The sequence below is a fragment of the Chlorocebus sabaeus genome, chromosome 7, assembly GCF_047675955.1.
Source record: "Chlorocebus sabaeus isolate Y175 chromosome 7, mChlSab1.0.hap1, whole genome shotgun sequence".
Lineage (NCBI taxonomy): Eukaryota > Metazoa > Chordata > Mammalia > Primates > Cercopithecidae > Chlorocebus > Chlorocebus sabaeus.
Genome location: NC_132910.1, coordinates 46,214,860 through 46,230,986, shown reverse-complemented (window position 1 = coordinate 46,230,986; position 16,127 = coordinate 46,214,860). Strand labels below are relative to the sequence as shown.

Here is a 16,127-nt window from a genome sequence, read left to right as displayed (position 1 = left end):
AGATTAATTTAGACAAAGGCACCATCATTACAGACTTCCTTGGAATCATTTTAGATTCGTAAATCATCAAATTAACTAGTGACAGATGTGTCTGTACTTGTTTAAGTTCCTATCTATCTAACTGCTATAAAAATGACTAAAATGTTTATCTCAAGACAGCCAGGCAAGAAACGTTATAAACAGATATATTGGATTGTATCTTTTTCCTTTAGCTGATAACTAAATACAATCTCCAGAAAAACCATTTCCAAACTTGCTACTTAATATCTTCCAAAGCTGATGCCACATGCAGCCATATCCTTGTTGAAAGACAGGAAAAAATAAAATTAGCTGAATCAAAACTACGGGCCTCTAAAAGAGTACATCCAACAGCACTACACAACTATTTACTGAATGCCTACTACGTCCTAGCACTTTGCAAAGGGGCTAGAGTACAATGATGTGTAACATCCCGATCTAACAATGCAGACTTTACAATGAATTTTCAAGAAGCATCCAAAGATTTCAAAGCTGAGGGTTAGAGGAAAATGACACTCAGACCTGATTAGAGGAATTCTGCCTTGCTTCCCCTATTTCATACTGGCAGACTTCACCGAAAATGAAGTGAAGAGATGCTCATTCAAGGATGCTTACCACTCTGCTTTTCAGAAGGAACCAACCATCTCAGTGTAGTCCAAGAATCATCTCTAGCACTAAGCAGCTTACCGCAATACTTCCTGGGACATACTATACGCTCTCATGTGGAAGAAGCTTGCAGCCCATGAGATATTCGAGATGAGGTAAAGAGGTGATATCTGGGAACTCTAAGAAGGTGCTGAGGTCTGAAATTCAAAAGTAAAAGTAACTCTTGAACCAATGAACTGCTGCAATGTAGATCCTGGCACATCCCCAGCCCCCAGCCCCGGAAAAAAAAAGATGATTCAACTCCATGATTCTTCTATTCCACGATAAGAACAATGTCTGATCAGTCTCTCAAGGTTCCACCCTTGGGCAAGCCAACAAACCCTTCAGCTACATCATTTTCACAGCCTCCCACATGGCCTTATTCAGGCACTCTTGCTCACACTACGCACAGACATGCTAAATCCTATTTGTTCACTTCTCTGTTTAAAATCCTCCAGGGTGTTCAACAGAATATACTTTGAATAAAATGCATACTTCATGCCATGAACCTCACCACCTCTGTGACCTCATTCCTACCACTTCCTCTAATTGCCTGAGTCCAGCCTTCCTGGCCAGTGAGTGCCTAGCTTGCTCCTCTTAGAGACAGCCCTAGTGCGTCCTCTGCTAGGAAGTTCTTTCAGATCTTCATGGGGTTGGCTCTTTCTTGTTACTCAAGAATATCCTTACAGAGGCCTCCCTTGACCATCTCATATAAAGTAGCCAAGTCACATGCTGTCATATCACCCTGTCCTGTTTTCCTAACGGCAAATTTCACTATTGGAAATAATCCTATTCTTGTGTTTGTTGATAGCTCATTGTGTTTTCACTCTCTAGAAGTTCAATGACAGCAAGGATCCTGTTTCTCTTATAGTCACAGTGTCCCCACAGTGTATAACAGTGCCACACAAAGAGTGTAAAATGAATGTAATTAGAATATTGGCATGTAAGTGGATGTCTTGAACATCATGCAAACAAAGTATTGCCTGATGTAAATTATACATTATCCTTCTTACTACTGTGATGGGCTTTAAAAATACCCAGAAATAACATAACAAATTGTCCTTTTTGTCTACTCTAAATCTTGGCTTATTTCTCTCTCTCTCTCTGTACTCCATCCCTAAGAAGTTTTATTTTCACTCAACTTAAATTATTAAGTCAATATAAGTGACTTTTTAATCTACCTTTCTAGCCACAACCTCTCCTTTCCCTGAATTCTGGCCTGCCTATACATATCTCAACAATTCTACTTCAATTTCTGCCATCACATAAAATTCAGCATATGGAAACCTGAAATTATTAATAGTATCTCTAAGGCAAAATCAGTTTTTCCTTCTGTCCTTAATACTTTTACCAACCATCCTCCGAATACCCATATTTAAAAGCTATAAATGATCCTGATTGTGAAATTCAAGAACTGGAAGAGACTGGAGGACAACAAGTAAAGAGGTCTTCAAGCTTTTTTAAAGCTGTGTTAGCCTTTTATAAAACAAAAGCTTACCAGGAAGTCTGATATGTAAAACAGATGAATTTGCAGTTGTTTTGGGAGTTAAACTGGTAGTCTCTGAAGAAAACTTCAAAAAGAACCACTAATCTGGTACAAACTTCCTTTTTCTTCTCCCTAACCCCCTTCAACACACACACACACACACACACAGAGAGAGAGAGAGAGAAAGCGAGAGAGAGAATTATAGGGCAGAAAATATAAGTCTAGAGACCTTAAATCTTCTTTGCAGGTAAGAAATAGTAATTCTGCCCAACACAGTTATCACCCAGAACAATGCTGACCACATAGAAACAACTTAGGAGTCAAGGTCCCAAAAGATCAGTATTAGCTCGATGCTTACATGCATCAGAAATGATTATCAGTTATTGCAAAGTTATACATTTCATGCATGGCTTTTACAGGGTGACATGAAATCTTCAGAGTTTACAGTATAACTGCCAGTTTCTACTTATAGACATATTTACCCACTTCAAGTGAAAGAAGTCAAACATGAGTCCAGTGAAAACAACTGTGGCACCGTGAAAAAAAAGTAAAGTCTCAATTTCATAGCCATCCTCGCCTCACTTTCTATTTCTGAGCATGGTTTTCAAACTCTCTGGGCCTCATCCTCTTCAGCATTATTAACGTGTGTGATGACATGCTAAGACTCTTTCAATCCTAAGTCTATGATCTGCTATTACACTATTCTAAAGTATTTCCCTTGAGCTACTGCATCCACAAAGAATCAGTATCACAAGTTAGAGGCAATCTGGAAAAGAACCAATCGTCCTACATGGATTTCTTGAGTATCTATCATATACCAGGTACTGGGCTGGGCATCGGAAATTCAGAGAAAAAGAAAGAAGGGACACTGTCTCACCTCATTGAGACAAAGGCCAACAAGGAAGCGCCTAGCAAGTAACCATAGAGCACAGAGGTGGACACCAAAAAGAGGGGCACTGAGAAGCCTGAGAGGCAGAGGCAGTGGTGAGGGGGCTTCTGAAAATCAGGAAGGCTCTGCTAGGTTGGAGTAGGTGACAACTGACTCTAGATTTGGATGATAATACGAGTTGAGTGCTCAGAAAGAGCTGGAAGAGGTGCTATATGTGGCAAAAGATAAGCACATTTTAAACTGCCATATACTTTAAACAAATAATAGCAAGTTAGCATTTACTGTAATAAAAATACTTTATCAGGCCATCTCTCACAGTTCCCAAAGCTTATGAGGAAAAATTTAAGTCAATTTCCTTTTAATAAATATTATTTAACGACTGGAACATTTTGAGAAACATACATAAGCAGGCCGTGGCAGCACGTCACTCAGGGACAATAATCTAACAGGGAATTTCAGACAACCTAGCCTAGACTAAATGCTGGGCAGCACCTGGCAGACAAGGTGGCAAAGCCCCTATAAATAGTGATGATTCACTAACATGACATAAATCAAGATTTTAACTCACCAAAAACTAACATTTTGATTTAAAAACACAAATCAGTGCCATTAAACTTCATCAGTGGCCTCTAGCACATGAGTAATGAGATCATATCAACTTATATCATGTAACTAAAAGGAAAGGGTGGTTTTCTAAATGGTAATTCAGATTGGACAAATAACACACTGTATCAAGTTTTGTAGCTCTAGGCCATATTTTGCTAAACACAAAGGTACATTATGCATGACTAAAGAAAACAGTGAAAATCAGAGCAATTAATTTCCCAGCTATGTTTCCCATAAAGACATCACTACTATGATCTGATTATAACAAACTTTTTTGCATTGCACAATGATCTAAGTGTGTAATAACTTACATATTTCACTAAGATGTAATATCCTTCAAAACATCCTTATAATGAAAGTTTTTCCAAAAACATTATTGATCCCTGGAATGTCTCATGTTTTAAAACTACTGACAAATCCTTTACTATTTTCTTTACAGTTAGAAATAATTCTTCTTGATCACTAGTGTGTAAAGAGGTATAAAGTACAAAGACTGAATATTTTCTTAAATACTAATGTCCCAGTTGACACAGGACATTTCCCATAACTTGCCCAAAACAATAATTAGGAGAGTTGTCACTGGAATCCTAAAAATATATGTAAGAAAACAGATTCGTTGGCATCAATTTAGCACAGCAAGAGATTTCCATTAAGTGCTTTTTCAAATTATTTGCAAACACTTTTTAGCTGAACCCTCTCATTTCCACTGGAGCCTTTCGTGTTTCTTTGCAGAACTCAGGAACCTTTTCTCAGGTGGCTCTGCTTCACTGCAGATAAGTTTGGTATTAATACATTCTCTTTATCTGTTGGAGGTAATGAAACGGCTCTCTTCCTCCGTTTTCTTTCACTGGCAACTTTGTGGCCGCTCGTAGTCACTGACCTCACCTTGGTGGAAAGGTGGCTAAAAAAACAGCAGTTCCTAATAACTCAAGGAAACTGCAGCGTTTCCATTCAGAACAAACAGCAGGACCCAGCTGGAGGGGTATCCGCACCGCAGCGGACAACTTCCAAAGGCTCTTCTCCAACACCGCCAAAGACAGGGGGAAACACGGAGCCTGGACAGAAAGAGGGATGAGCAGAGAGAAGGGCGCAGAGAGCAAGAGACAGGGGAGCCAGGAAGACCGGGAGCGAAAGCCTCTTGAGAGAGAGAGAGAGAGAGAGACACCAAAAGAGTGTGCGAGAGTGACAGACCGAAGAGGATGAAGGGACAGAGGAGGGAGACACTGGGAGAGCCAGAGCAGGCGGTAGGGAGAGGGAGACAGACGCATGGAAGGAAAGAGAGACCGCGGGGAAGGGCAAAGGATAACAATAAGGAGAGGAAGGGAGAAAGAAGAGGAGGGAGAGAATAAAAGACCCAGAACTTGAGAGAGAGGCAGAGAGAGAGACAGAGAAGCAGGAGAGAGAGGAGAAGAGACAGGCAACGGAGGCAAAGACGGAGCCCAGTCCAAGGAGCCGGGACCAGTCCCGCTGCGCACTTTCCCCCGCGGCAAAGCTGGGTCTCGGGAGGCGTCCGGGGCAGGTGGGTGCCTGCGGGTCCCGCCTGGGCTGGCCCTGGGCCCCCGCCCCGCCAGGCTCCCTCCCATTTCCCGGATTCCGCGACTGCCCTCAGCTCGCCCTCCCGCCCCATCCCTCCGCTCGCAGGTCCGACTCCCTGCCTTGGCGCGTCCCTCCAGCTCCGAAGCACGTGTCCCGCCCGCCGCCGCCGCTGCCGCCCCTGCCCCGACTCCTCGCCTGCGCGGGCACGAGGCCTCGGGGTCCGGGCAGAGCCGCCCGCGCACAAAGCCGAGGCAGCCACCGCCTGACCCCCTCCCCGCCGCCGCCGCCACCGCCCCACGGCCGCGCAGCCCGCCCTCTCCTTCGCGCGCTCCGTCCTGCCTGGGGCGACCACCGCCCAGCCCCGCACCCGGTTGCTGCCCGTCCCGCGCCACTCCTCGCTCTGCCCGGCTCCTGCCGGCTCGGCCGCCCCCCGCGCGCTCGGGAACTCGGCCACCCACAGGGGACGGGGCCCCGCCGCGCGCGCCTTACCCGCGGCTACGCTCCCCGGCTCACGCGTCCTCGGCGCCGCGGTCTCCGCAGTGCACTGCCCGGCGCCCCGCGAGGCCCCGCCGACTCCGCGCCCCGCGCCCGGCCGCGCCGTCAACTTCTGGCCGCCGCGGCCGCTCCGCCGCCGCCGCCACCGCGGGACTTTTTTTTTTTTTTTTTTTTTTTTCCCTCTCGCTCCTCGGCTGCCTCTGGAATTTTTTTTTTCACTTGCCCTCTCCAGCTCCCACTAGTGATTGGAGACTGAGAGCCAAGTACTTAGCGGAGGGATTACACTTCTCATCGCACTTGGAGCGGCCCCAGCACCGCCGCCTGTGCGCGGAGCGCGGAGCCGACTTGGGGAGCGGCGGGGTGCGGACCGGAGGCAGCCGGGTTCGAGGGGTGCGCTTCCCAAGCCCGTCCGCTGCTCAGAGCATCCCCAAGATTTCCATCATGGGTCCTGTCCTGGTTATGTTTAAGAAGGTTTCCAGAAAACCTCCTGGTTTGAGGAACAAAGATTCGTGGGATTATTGTACCTTGAGAGCTGGAAAGGGCTCGCAGAGATGATAGAATGTCGTGGATTTCAACTTTTCAGGGCCATAGGCACTTTCCAGAAATTGATGAAACGTTGACACACCTCGTAAAAAATGAACACATCAAAATTATGCCTGCAGTTTGAGGTGGGAGTTTTAAGAATCTTGAAATATATACAGTTGAGCGTCCAAGGAAAATGAAATATTTCCCTTCTACATATTTTTTGAAACCGTTAAACGAAAACTAACAACCAAAAAATAAAAAATAAAAACCCAAAAGAGAAAACCCATTCCATTTGTATTTGATGACAATTTACAGTTAGTCGTGTTTCTTTTGGAAAAGCATGTAACATCTCGTACTTTGTGGTCTCCTTGCTAGGTCTTTAAGTGTTGAAACACTTTCTAAGTGGGTAAATACAAAGTAAGCTAGTTCACAGTCAGAAGATTTGGGGAGAATAGTTAACCTCTTTAAAAGCAGCTATTTTGCCAACTGTATTTCCCAGGGAGATATCTCGTGACTTCCAAACACTCTTTTCCTTTCAATACCTTTCAGCTTCCCACTCTCCAGCATTACTTAGTTTCTCCTTTTGTAAAATTTTTTTCTTCCAAAATATTGACAAACCGTCTCTGGTCACCACCAAGTGTGTGATCTAAGTCTTTTTTTTTTTCTTCATATCTATTTCTATATCCAATTCTTAGCCTACTATTTTCCATCAACTCCTCCTTTTTCTTAAATGGTTTCTATTAAATCTTTTTTAAACATTAAATGTAATCTTTTTGCACTTACCAATAAAAAAATTCATTTGCGTATCAATTTATTTTATGCAGCTTGCACTTAGAGCTAGCAGTGCCCCCAATGTTTGTTGAGTGTATGAAAATGTAGTCATGTTTTTTCTATAAAAGCAATGTTAGAGTCTCCACAAAGGTCTTTTTGCCCCATGATATATCTGCCTTGTGATTTCTGATGCCAAACTGGAAGAAGAAAGGTATCTGAAAGAAAATTTCCAAAGCAGGTGAAATTAGTCATTGGCATCATCTGACCTTCCTTATTCAACCACTGTTCCAGTCCCCAGTGCCAGTACTCATCCTCTTGCCCCAAGAATTCCAAGATAGAATCAATTCATTTTACTCTCATCCCAATTCTTCCCTAATACCCTCACTCCCACCCCTTCCCCTTTTCCACTTCCTTTCTTTCAAAACTATAAAGGATATGACTACCTAGATAACCTTCTACCTGGTCCTCAATCCAATTTTTCATCATCTCCATCCTCTTACATTAGCTAAGTTTTTTGCCAGGAGAAGGGGACTCGAAGACACTGTAATTAGAACTTCTACACCATTAAAATAAAAGTCAAAGCAAGGAATTATGAGCTATCACATAATTAACTAAAAATAACAAATTATTAAAAATGAAATGTGAGTTTAGAAATATGAGTTTTAAATATTGAAAATAAGATACCCAATTATAATTCCTTACAGAGCTTATGATTGTATACATAGAAAAGCTTAATTTACTGGAAATCCATAGAACTAAAAATGTAATGTGTTGATCATTGTCAATATCTAATCAACATTAAGCAAGTTTAAAGAGGAAAGAAACCTGAATCTATCCTTTCTACTGTGTGAATTACTGATAATTTTTATTTGACAGCTGCATAATCTCCCTTAGAATTGCAGCACTCATAAACTGCAGTGAAATAAAGCAGACATTATGCAGAATGTTTTGGAGCTAGGGGTATTGTCACCTGTATCTTTTCAGAAGTTGCGCTAAGGATTATCTTTCCTTGGCTTAACTCCTCCATTCAGCAAATATCTTTCAGAGAATCTGCTGGGTATAAGATACTGATTCAGGGAATACAGGCATCTCTGGATAGAGAAGACACAGATTGCACTTCAATCAACTTACAGACAAGGAGATAGATTTTTTTAAATACCTTGTTTAAATATATTTTTAAAAATTCCAAATCAGAGAACAAAGGAAATTTCTGTAGGTCTTCAGGATGAAAAAAAAGCACTCCAGGTGGGAGAAAATGGGGTTCAGGGGAGACTGTGCTTAAGGTGGGCCTTAGATGGTAGCATTTCTGTAAGCAGGAATGGGGAGCCTTGGAAAGAAGCTATTCAACAATCAACATTTTTGAGTGCCTATGACAAACCAAGCCCTGGTATTTGAGATTCAAACTCTGTCCATTCCTTCTTGAAACTCATAATACAGAAGAAACAAGATACTTAAACAAAAAAGAACTTTCTATGAGAAGTACATTAATGCATAAACACAATTATTGGAGCATAGGAAAATGAACTATTCTGCCTAGAAATGTCAGGAAAACCTTCATAGAGCAGTCACATTTTATAAGGATCCTGAAGGATCTCTAGAGATCAAAGCGGGGCTAGAAAGAGAATAAACATTCTAAGCAAGGAGAACACTATGAAAAAGCATGGTATGTTTAGAGAACAGCTGGTATCTCAGTGCTGCTGTCCAAATGAGGAGGAGAAGGTGCAGCAGATGACACTCTTAGGCTAAGCAGGGTTCAGAAATTACCTTCTCAAACATGCTAATGAAATTGATTTTTTCCTTATTAGGTAATGGAGCAGCACTGGAGATTTGTAAGCCAGGGAGTCAAATGGTGGACTGGGATTTTCAGGAGATCATTTAGAGATACCTGGAGAGGGAAAAATGAAAGCACTAAACTAATTAAGAGTCCGTCATTGAAAGAAGGAAAACTTGAACCAAGACAATGGTGTAACTACCAAGATTACCAGCAGACTCCAAAGACACTTCAGATATTGGTGACTGTAGCCTGCGATTGTGGTGCTTTTAAAGGCCATAGGAGCCAGATGTGGTGACACATGCATGTAGTCATAGATACATAGTCATACATAGAGGCAGAGGTGGGAGGATCCTTTGAGTTCAAGACCAGCCCGAGCAACATAGTGAGACCCCCACATGCCCATACCATCTCCAAATAAGTAAGTAAATAGAGACCACTGTGGGGAGAAGAATAGAAAACAGGGGCTTCACCGGGTGGCACAACAAATTTTAGCAAAAGTAACATTTTTTTTCCCCTCTGCTTCTACATGAGGAAACCAGGGCAGTGTATATGAGGACTCTCAAAATACTTGCAGGCATATTTCCCATTAAGAAAGACATTTGCCCAGGCCCACTAGAATTGAACTATTTTGGGAATTTATAAGTAGGGAAATAGGACAGACCTGGGGACACAGCTTGCTTCTATGCTATCAGCCTCCCCTTCTCCTTCCTCTTCATGGATATCCTCACTCCTATCACTTTCCTTTTCCACCCTCCTTTTCTCTCAAAACTGTAAGGGATTTGACCACCATTAATATTGTGTCATAAATCAAGGCATATCATGCTAAGTAACATTCTAGAACATGTGCTTTTAAACTATTTCTCTCTAATTGTGGAATAAAAGTCTGCCTCTTTTGAGGTACAGTATTTTAGGAATGAGGTGAAGGAAATATTTTTCAGTGTAAGAGAGATCTTTCTCTTGCTCTTCTGTTCCTTCTGCTGTGGTTGTCGTATTGTCCACTGCTACATGTTGACTCTACATAAACAAAGTAAGTGGTTAAGCCTCTCAACAAATGTAGCTTCCCTAATAAAAGCCACATTTATGGCGTGGTCAGGCACACTACAAAGTAGTTCACATTTATTATCAACCTGAGGTCTCATAATAAGGTATTATTTTATTTCCATTTTACAAATGAGGAAAGCAAGGCACAGAGAAGTTATATAACATTCCCAAGGCCATGCTAGAAATTGGAAGAGGCAGGATTTAAACATGAATTGTCTGACTCCAGCACCTCAGACTTAATCAGTGCACTAAACTGCTTCTATAGCAATGAGAATGTTTCTTCGTTTTTGTTTTTTGAGATGGAGTCTCACTCTGTTGCCCAGACTGGAGTGCAGTGGTGTGATCTCAGCTCATTGCAATCTCTGCTTGCCAAGGTTCAAGCGATTCTCCTGCCTCAGCCTCCCAAGTAGCTGGGATTACAGGTGCACACCACCACACCCAGTTAATTTTTGTATTTTAAGTAGAGACAAAGTTTCACCACTTTTGGCCAGGCTGGTCTCAAACTGCTGACCTCAGGCCATCTGCCCGCCTCGGCCTCCCAAAGTGCTGGGATTACAGGCATGACCCACTGCACCCAGCTGAGAATGCTTTAAGTAGACATTGAACAGACACTATACAAAAACATGTCAAGATCTTGAAGCTAAGATATTATGGGAGCTTGATCTTAGAACATATGGAAAAGCAGGGTACTTGAGTCCTCTATATTTCTTTAAACACATTTTTGAGGTTCTGAAAGCTAGCTGCTGGGGGGAAAAGCTGGTGATAGCAGAGACCTGGGAAAAAATGAGGTCTGTGGCTTTTAAAACTCATCTCTCTGGGTCAGTGCTTAATCATCTTGGCTAGGCCTTTTGCCAAGTTGTAAGCTTCATTAGGATCTTTTCCCTGTCTTTTTTACTACTCTCCCCCGGTGTTTTGCTAGCTAAAAATGGGTGCTTTTAGCTCAAAAGCAGATTTTTGCATATTGTGCTGTGGATTGCATCATAAAGTAGCAAGATTTCCCTCACAGAAACATTTAGCAAAGGTAGAGATGGGAAACTGTGGAAGGAGTTTGTGCCTACAGGGGGTTGAAGGACAGACTCAAATTCTCTAAGACTCCTTTCTACTTTATGATTCTGTATTTAAAATATTATGAATAATTTTAATATTAACACAAATATCAATACAAATATAATTTTACATAATGTATATAAATACTAATGTTAGTCATGTGAATATGGATATTAATTCACATTAATATTAATTTATTAATTAATAAATTTTAAAGTTTATTAATATTAAATAAAAATGAATGTTTAATTTATTTCATTATTTGTTTATTAAATTTATTTAATTAAATAATGGAAATATTAATTAATAATAAATTAATAAATATTAATGTGAATTAACATGAATTAATATATTTCTTGTTTGTTTGAGACAGAGCCTCACTCTGTCACCCAGGCTGGAGTGCAGTGGCAAGATATCAGCTCACAGCAACCTCCACTTGCTGGGTTCAAACATTTCTTGTACCTCAGTCTCTGAAGTAGCTGGAATTACAGGCATGTGCCAGCACGCCCAGATAATTTTTGTATTTTTAGTAGAGATGGAGTCTCATCATGTTGGCCAGGCTGGTCTCAAACTACTGACTGCAAATGATCCATTCACCTCTGCCTCCCAAAGTGCTGGGATTACATGGGTGAGTCACTGCACCCAGCCTGAATTAATATATTTCTGATTATTCATTCTGGTATATAATATGGCAGTGATAAACTCACAATTAAAATACACATCAGATTACTCTCATATCTGCTATATTTTCTGCTGATCATTTTATTTGGTTTTATATAAAACAACTATGATTATATATGGGAAGAAATAACACAGATATTCTAGTTCTTTGGCAATTTAATTATGTCTAATATGTAAGTTAAAGAAAAATAGAACTCCTCAATTAAAGCAGAAACAAGTCATAAACTATGAAAACATCTGAAGTAGCTAAGCTACTGGTTCTGTTTTAAGAGAAAAAACAATCTCTTTGGTAGGCCAAGATGGGAGGATCCCTGGAGGCCAGGAGTTTGAGACCAGCCTGGGCTATATAGGGAGATCCCATCTCTAAAAAAAAAAGTAAAAATTTAGTTGGGTGTGGTGGCACATGCTTGTAGTCCTAGCTACTCAGGATGCTGAGGAAGGAGGACTGATTGACACCAGAAGTTTGAGGCTGCACTGAGCAATGATCGATCCACTGCCTGGGCAACAGAACAAGATCTGTCTCACTTTAAAAAAAAAAAAAAAAAAAAGGAAGAAGAAGGCCGGGCACAGTGGCTCACGCCTGTGATCCCAGCACTTTGGGAGGCCGAGGCAGGCAGATCACAAGGTCAGGAGATCAAGACCATCCTGACTAACACGGTGAAACCCCATTTCTACTAAACAAATTACAAAAAATTAGCCTGGCATGGTGGCGGGCACCTATAGTCCCAGCTACTCCGGAGGCTGAGGCAGGAGAATGGTGTGAACCCAGGAGGCGGAGCTTGCAGTGAGCTGAGATGGCGCCACTGCACTCCAGCCTGGGCGACAGTGCGAGACTCCGTCTCAAAAAAAAAAAAACTGAAGTAGAAATGTTAAAATGATTTTACTTTTTTTTTGCTGTCAATATTGTTCCAACTTTTCTTAATAAAAGCAGATATCACACCCACATGTTTATATGCTGCCAAATTATGCGGGACTTGATAATAAATTAATCTCTTTGAAGTCACATTTGAATACAATGTCATATTAATGTTGTTTTTTGAATTTTTAAATATTTCTAAAGTTAGAGCATCTTTTATTCTGAACCATCCTAATCCATACACCTACATAATTCCTAAAACTAGAAAATGAGGAAAAAATTCTGTAACAAAACTTATAAAAATAATTCCTACATCTGTTTCTTTAGAGTCTCATGTTCCTGATGACTTTTTCCTTCTAAAATGATTTGCCAACCTTGGAACTTTTCAGTGTTTCCCCTGACTCACAGTATATTTACAGTGTGTGCCTCAGGAAGAAATATACAGCAACTATTTCCTTCTGTACTAGAAAAAAACACAGAAAAGTTAGGTAACAAAAACAGATGAAGAGCAATTTTCTGATTAAACTACCTGAAAAGGATGAGTTTACTAAAAACTTATTAACTAAAAACCTATTCTTTCCATCATATTCTCTTAAATTGATAGAATTATTTAAGGCTAGTAGGGAAAAGAAATTTAAATTCTATTCCATAATTTTAGAGACTGTGCCTTATTTAAATTCATAAAGCTTTTAACATTGTGTTAATCAGAAATAATATTGAATATTACAACATTAACTGTAAGAAGACATTGTAGGAATTCCTTTTTGATATTCCTAATTATAAGACTAATGTCTGCATTGAGACTGTGAAGATACTCATGGAAAGCTATACAGATCTCCCACCTACCAAACCATGAAGACAATGATGTCCAGGACATGCTGCAGGATGAAGCCCCAGCCTCTTTGGCAATATTCAAGGCATCCTAGAAGTTTCATGCTACTTTTAATGGAAAGGAAAATGACAGAACCAAAGTCAAAGGAGGAAAGACAAAAAAAGAGAGAAAACGAGTCCTCTAAGTAACAACAACAACAAAAATAGGAATGAAGGAAAAAAAGATCAAAGAGGAAATTGCATTCTAAAATACATCTTTTCTTTCTGGTGGCAGAATTTTGTTTTAACACACAAGGTCAAATTTGTGATTTTGTTAAGTAGCACTATGCATTAAGATGAGCTAGATATTTACACAGTAAGTCAGAATTACATGAAGTATTGAAGATCTGATTGTAACTCACCTGCTTAAAAACTGTAAAAGTTCTCATTTGCCTACAGAATAAACCCATACATTCTGGAAGGAACTTCAGAGCCCATACTGATCTAGTTTCAGCACTTTTTTTTTTTTTTTTTTTTTACCAGACATGTCTTCTCCCAAATTTTCTAGCCCCACAGACTGCTTGCCAACTATTTTTATTACCTCCCACCATTTCTCCTGGCTGTTATACTGTCTGGCCCTTTTCATCCTCTGGCCTTCACCTTCTAGACCCTTTCATCATTTGGCCTTCACCTTCTAGACCCTAGTCAAGTGTTTTTTCACTCATAAAATATTTCTTTCTCTAGGAATATGGTTCACTGTTTCTCACACTTCTACATTATCACTCTTATGTATTTTATACCTTTGCATATTCTTTTTCTTTTCTTTCTTTCTTTTTTTTTTTTTTTTTTTTTTTTTTGAGACTGAGTCTCGCTCTTGTTGCCCAGGCTGGAGGCTGGAGTGCAGTGGCACGATCTTGGCTCACTGCAACCTCTGCCTCCCAGGTTCAAGCTATTCTCCTGCCTCAGCCTCCTGAGTAGCTGGGATTACAGGCGCCCACCACCACACCTGGCTAATTTTTTTTTTTTTTTTTTTTTTTTTTTTTTTGAGACGGAGTCTTGCTCTGTCACCCAGGCTAGAGTGCAGTGGCCGGATCTCAGCTCACTGCAAGCTCCTCCTCCCGGGTTCACGCTATTCTCCTGCCTCAGCCTCCCGAGTAGCTGGGACCACAGGCGCCCACCACCTCGCCCGGCTAGTTTTTTTTTTTTTTGGTATTTTTTAGTAGAGACGGGGTTTCACTGTGTTAGCCAGGATGGTCTCGATCTCCTGACCTCGTGATCCGCCCGTCTCGGCCTCCCAAAGTGCTGGGATTACAGGCTTGAGCCACCGCACCCGGCCTAATTTTTGTATTTTAAGTAGAGACAGGGTTTCACCATGTTGGCCAGGCTGGTCTTAAACTCTTGACCTCAGGTTATCTGTCTGCCTTGGCCTCCCAAAGTGCTGGGATTACAGGCATCAGCCACCACACCTGGCCTCTTAGCATATTCTTAACACACGGTAGTGTTCCTGGCATATAATAGGTGCTCAACATTTCTTGGCTATTGAAGGACTACAGAACCTCACAGTTTAGTTTAAAAAACATGAAGCCGAATCTTAGAACATCTATAGACTCCCAACTGTATTGGCCATCCCAAAAAAGATTTTTTGAAACAAAGATTAGCATCCTATAAATGGGCTGTGTAGGCAGCGAGTACATGGGGTTTTGTTTCCGGTTTATAAATATTTTAAATTAATTTTTTTAAACACAGGAGTAAAACCCACACAAGTTTATTTACTGCAAGGCTAGGGCAAGCAGTAGACTGGTGCAAAATGGCACTAGTGTGACCTGAGTAGCAATTTGAATGAGGTATGAGATGGGAAGGGCCCAGATGATGGAAGTCTAGTTAATCATGGGAGTTGCTGTCTGGGGGCGAGCTGGGCATGACGGTAAAATTTCTTTATTCCTGGCTGAGGAATTCAAAGAGTATCATCTTCAACAGGTAGAAAACAGTCATCAAATCATCATCACATTGCTGGCCAGCACGGTGGCTCACGCCTGTAATTCCAGCACTTTGGGAGGCCGAGGCGGGTGGATCACTTGAGGTAAGGAGTTCAAGACTGTCTAGCCAACATGGTGAAAATACAAAAACTAAGCGAGTGTGGTTGCATGCACCATGTAGTCCCAGCTATTTGGGAGGCTGAGGCAGGAGAATCACTTGACCTGGGAGGCAGAGGTTGCAGTAAGCCAAGATCGTGCCACTGCACTCTAGCCTGTGTGACAGAGAGAAACTCTCAAACAAACAAACAAAAAATCGCATTGCTGAGCGTGTGTGAGCATTCTTACATTCGGAGCATTCTTACCTGAACAGAGAGTATCCCAAGATGTTGTGTGATGCAAATGAAAGCTCCTTGAGTACATAAACACAGAATTAGCAATCTGATACCTAGCATATATTACAGATTTCATAAACATATGAAGACTGGATGAATAACATAACATGACAATGTACATCAATTTCTGGCATTACTGTTTCACCCACCAAATGCTATTATAACAGAATAAGGACAGAATTGATTCTTCTTACACATACAGTTCTATTTCTGACCAAATAAAATTTGGAGTGAACCGAAATAACAAGAACAATAATAATATGGTTAAAAGAATGGCCATTCTTTGTTCATTGCTTACTATGTGCCAGGAACTGTAGCACTTATTTCGTTATCTCATTTAATCATGGATACTACTAATACCATCACTTTACAGATGAAGAAAATGAGGTTTCGATAAACTAAGTAACTTTCCAAGGTCTCAGAGCAGTATGTGATGGAGTGGATATTTAAAGCCAGGATTTTTAGGGTGTATATCTCACATTCTTAACTAGAACATCCCCTTAGACTTTCTGAATATAGAGACACACTTACCTATAGTTTAAAGTGCAAGCTAATCTATGGATGGACTGAGGTGCTTCT

General features: G+C 41.1%; 1 protein-coding gene across 4 annotated transcripts in view; it reads right to left on the bottom strand.

Moving 5' to 3' along the window:
• The window catches only part of BMPR1B (bone morphogenetic protein receptor type 1B), a 407,599-nt gene extending 401,770 nt beyond the window's left edge, over positions 1 to 5,829 (bottom strand). For all 4 annotated transcript variants that reach the window (XM_037990043.2, XM_037990033.2, XM_073017494.1 and 1 more), the window contains exon 1: positions 5,670 to 5,829. The gene's annotated coding sequence lies outside the window, so the exon portion shown is untranslated. The remainder of the gene's footprint in view (positions 1 to 5,669) is intronic.
• Between the last annotated feature and the right edge of the window lie 10,298 nt (positions 5,830 to 16,127).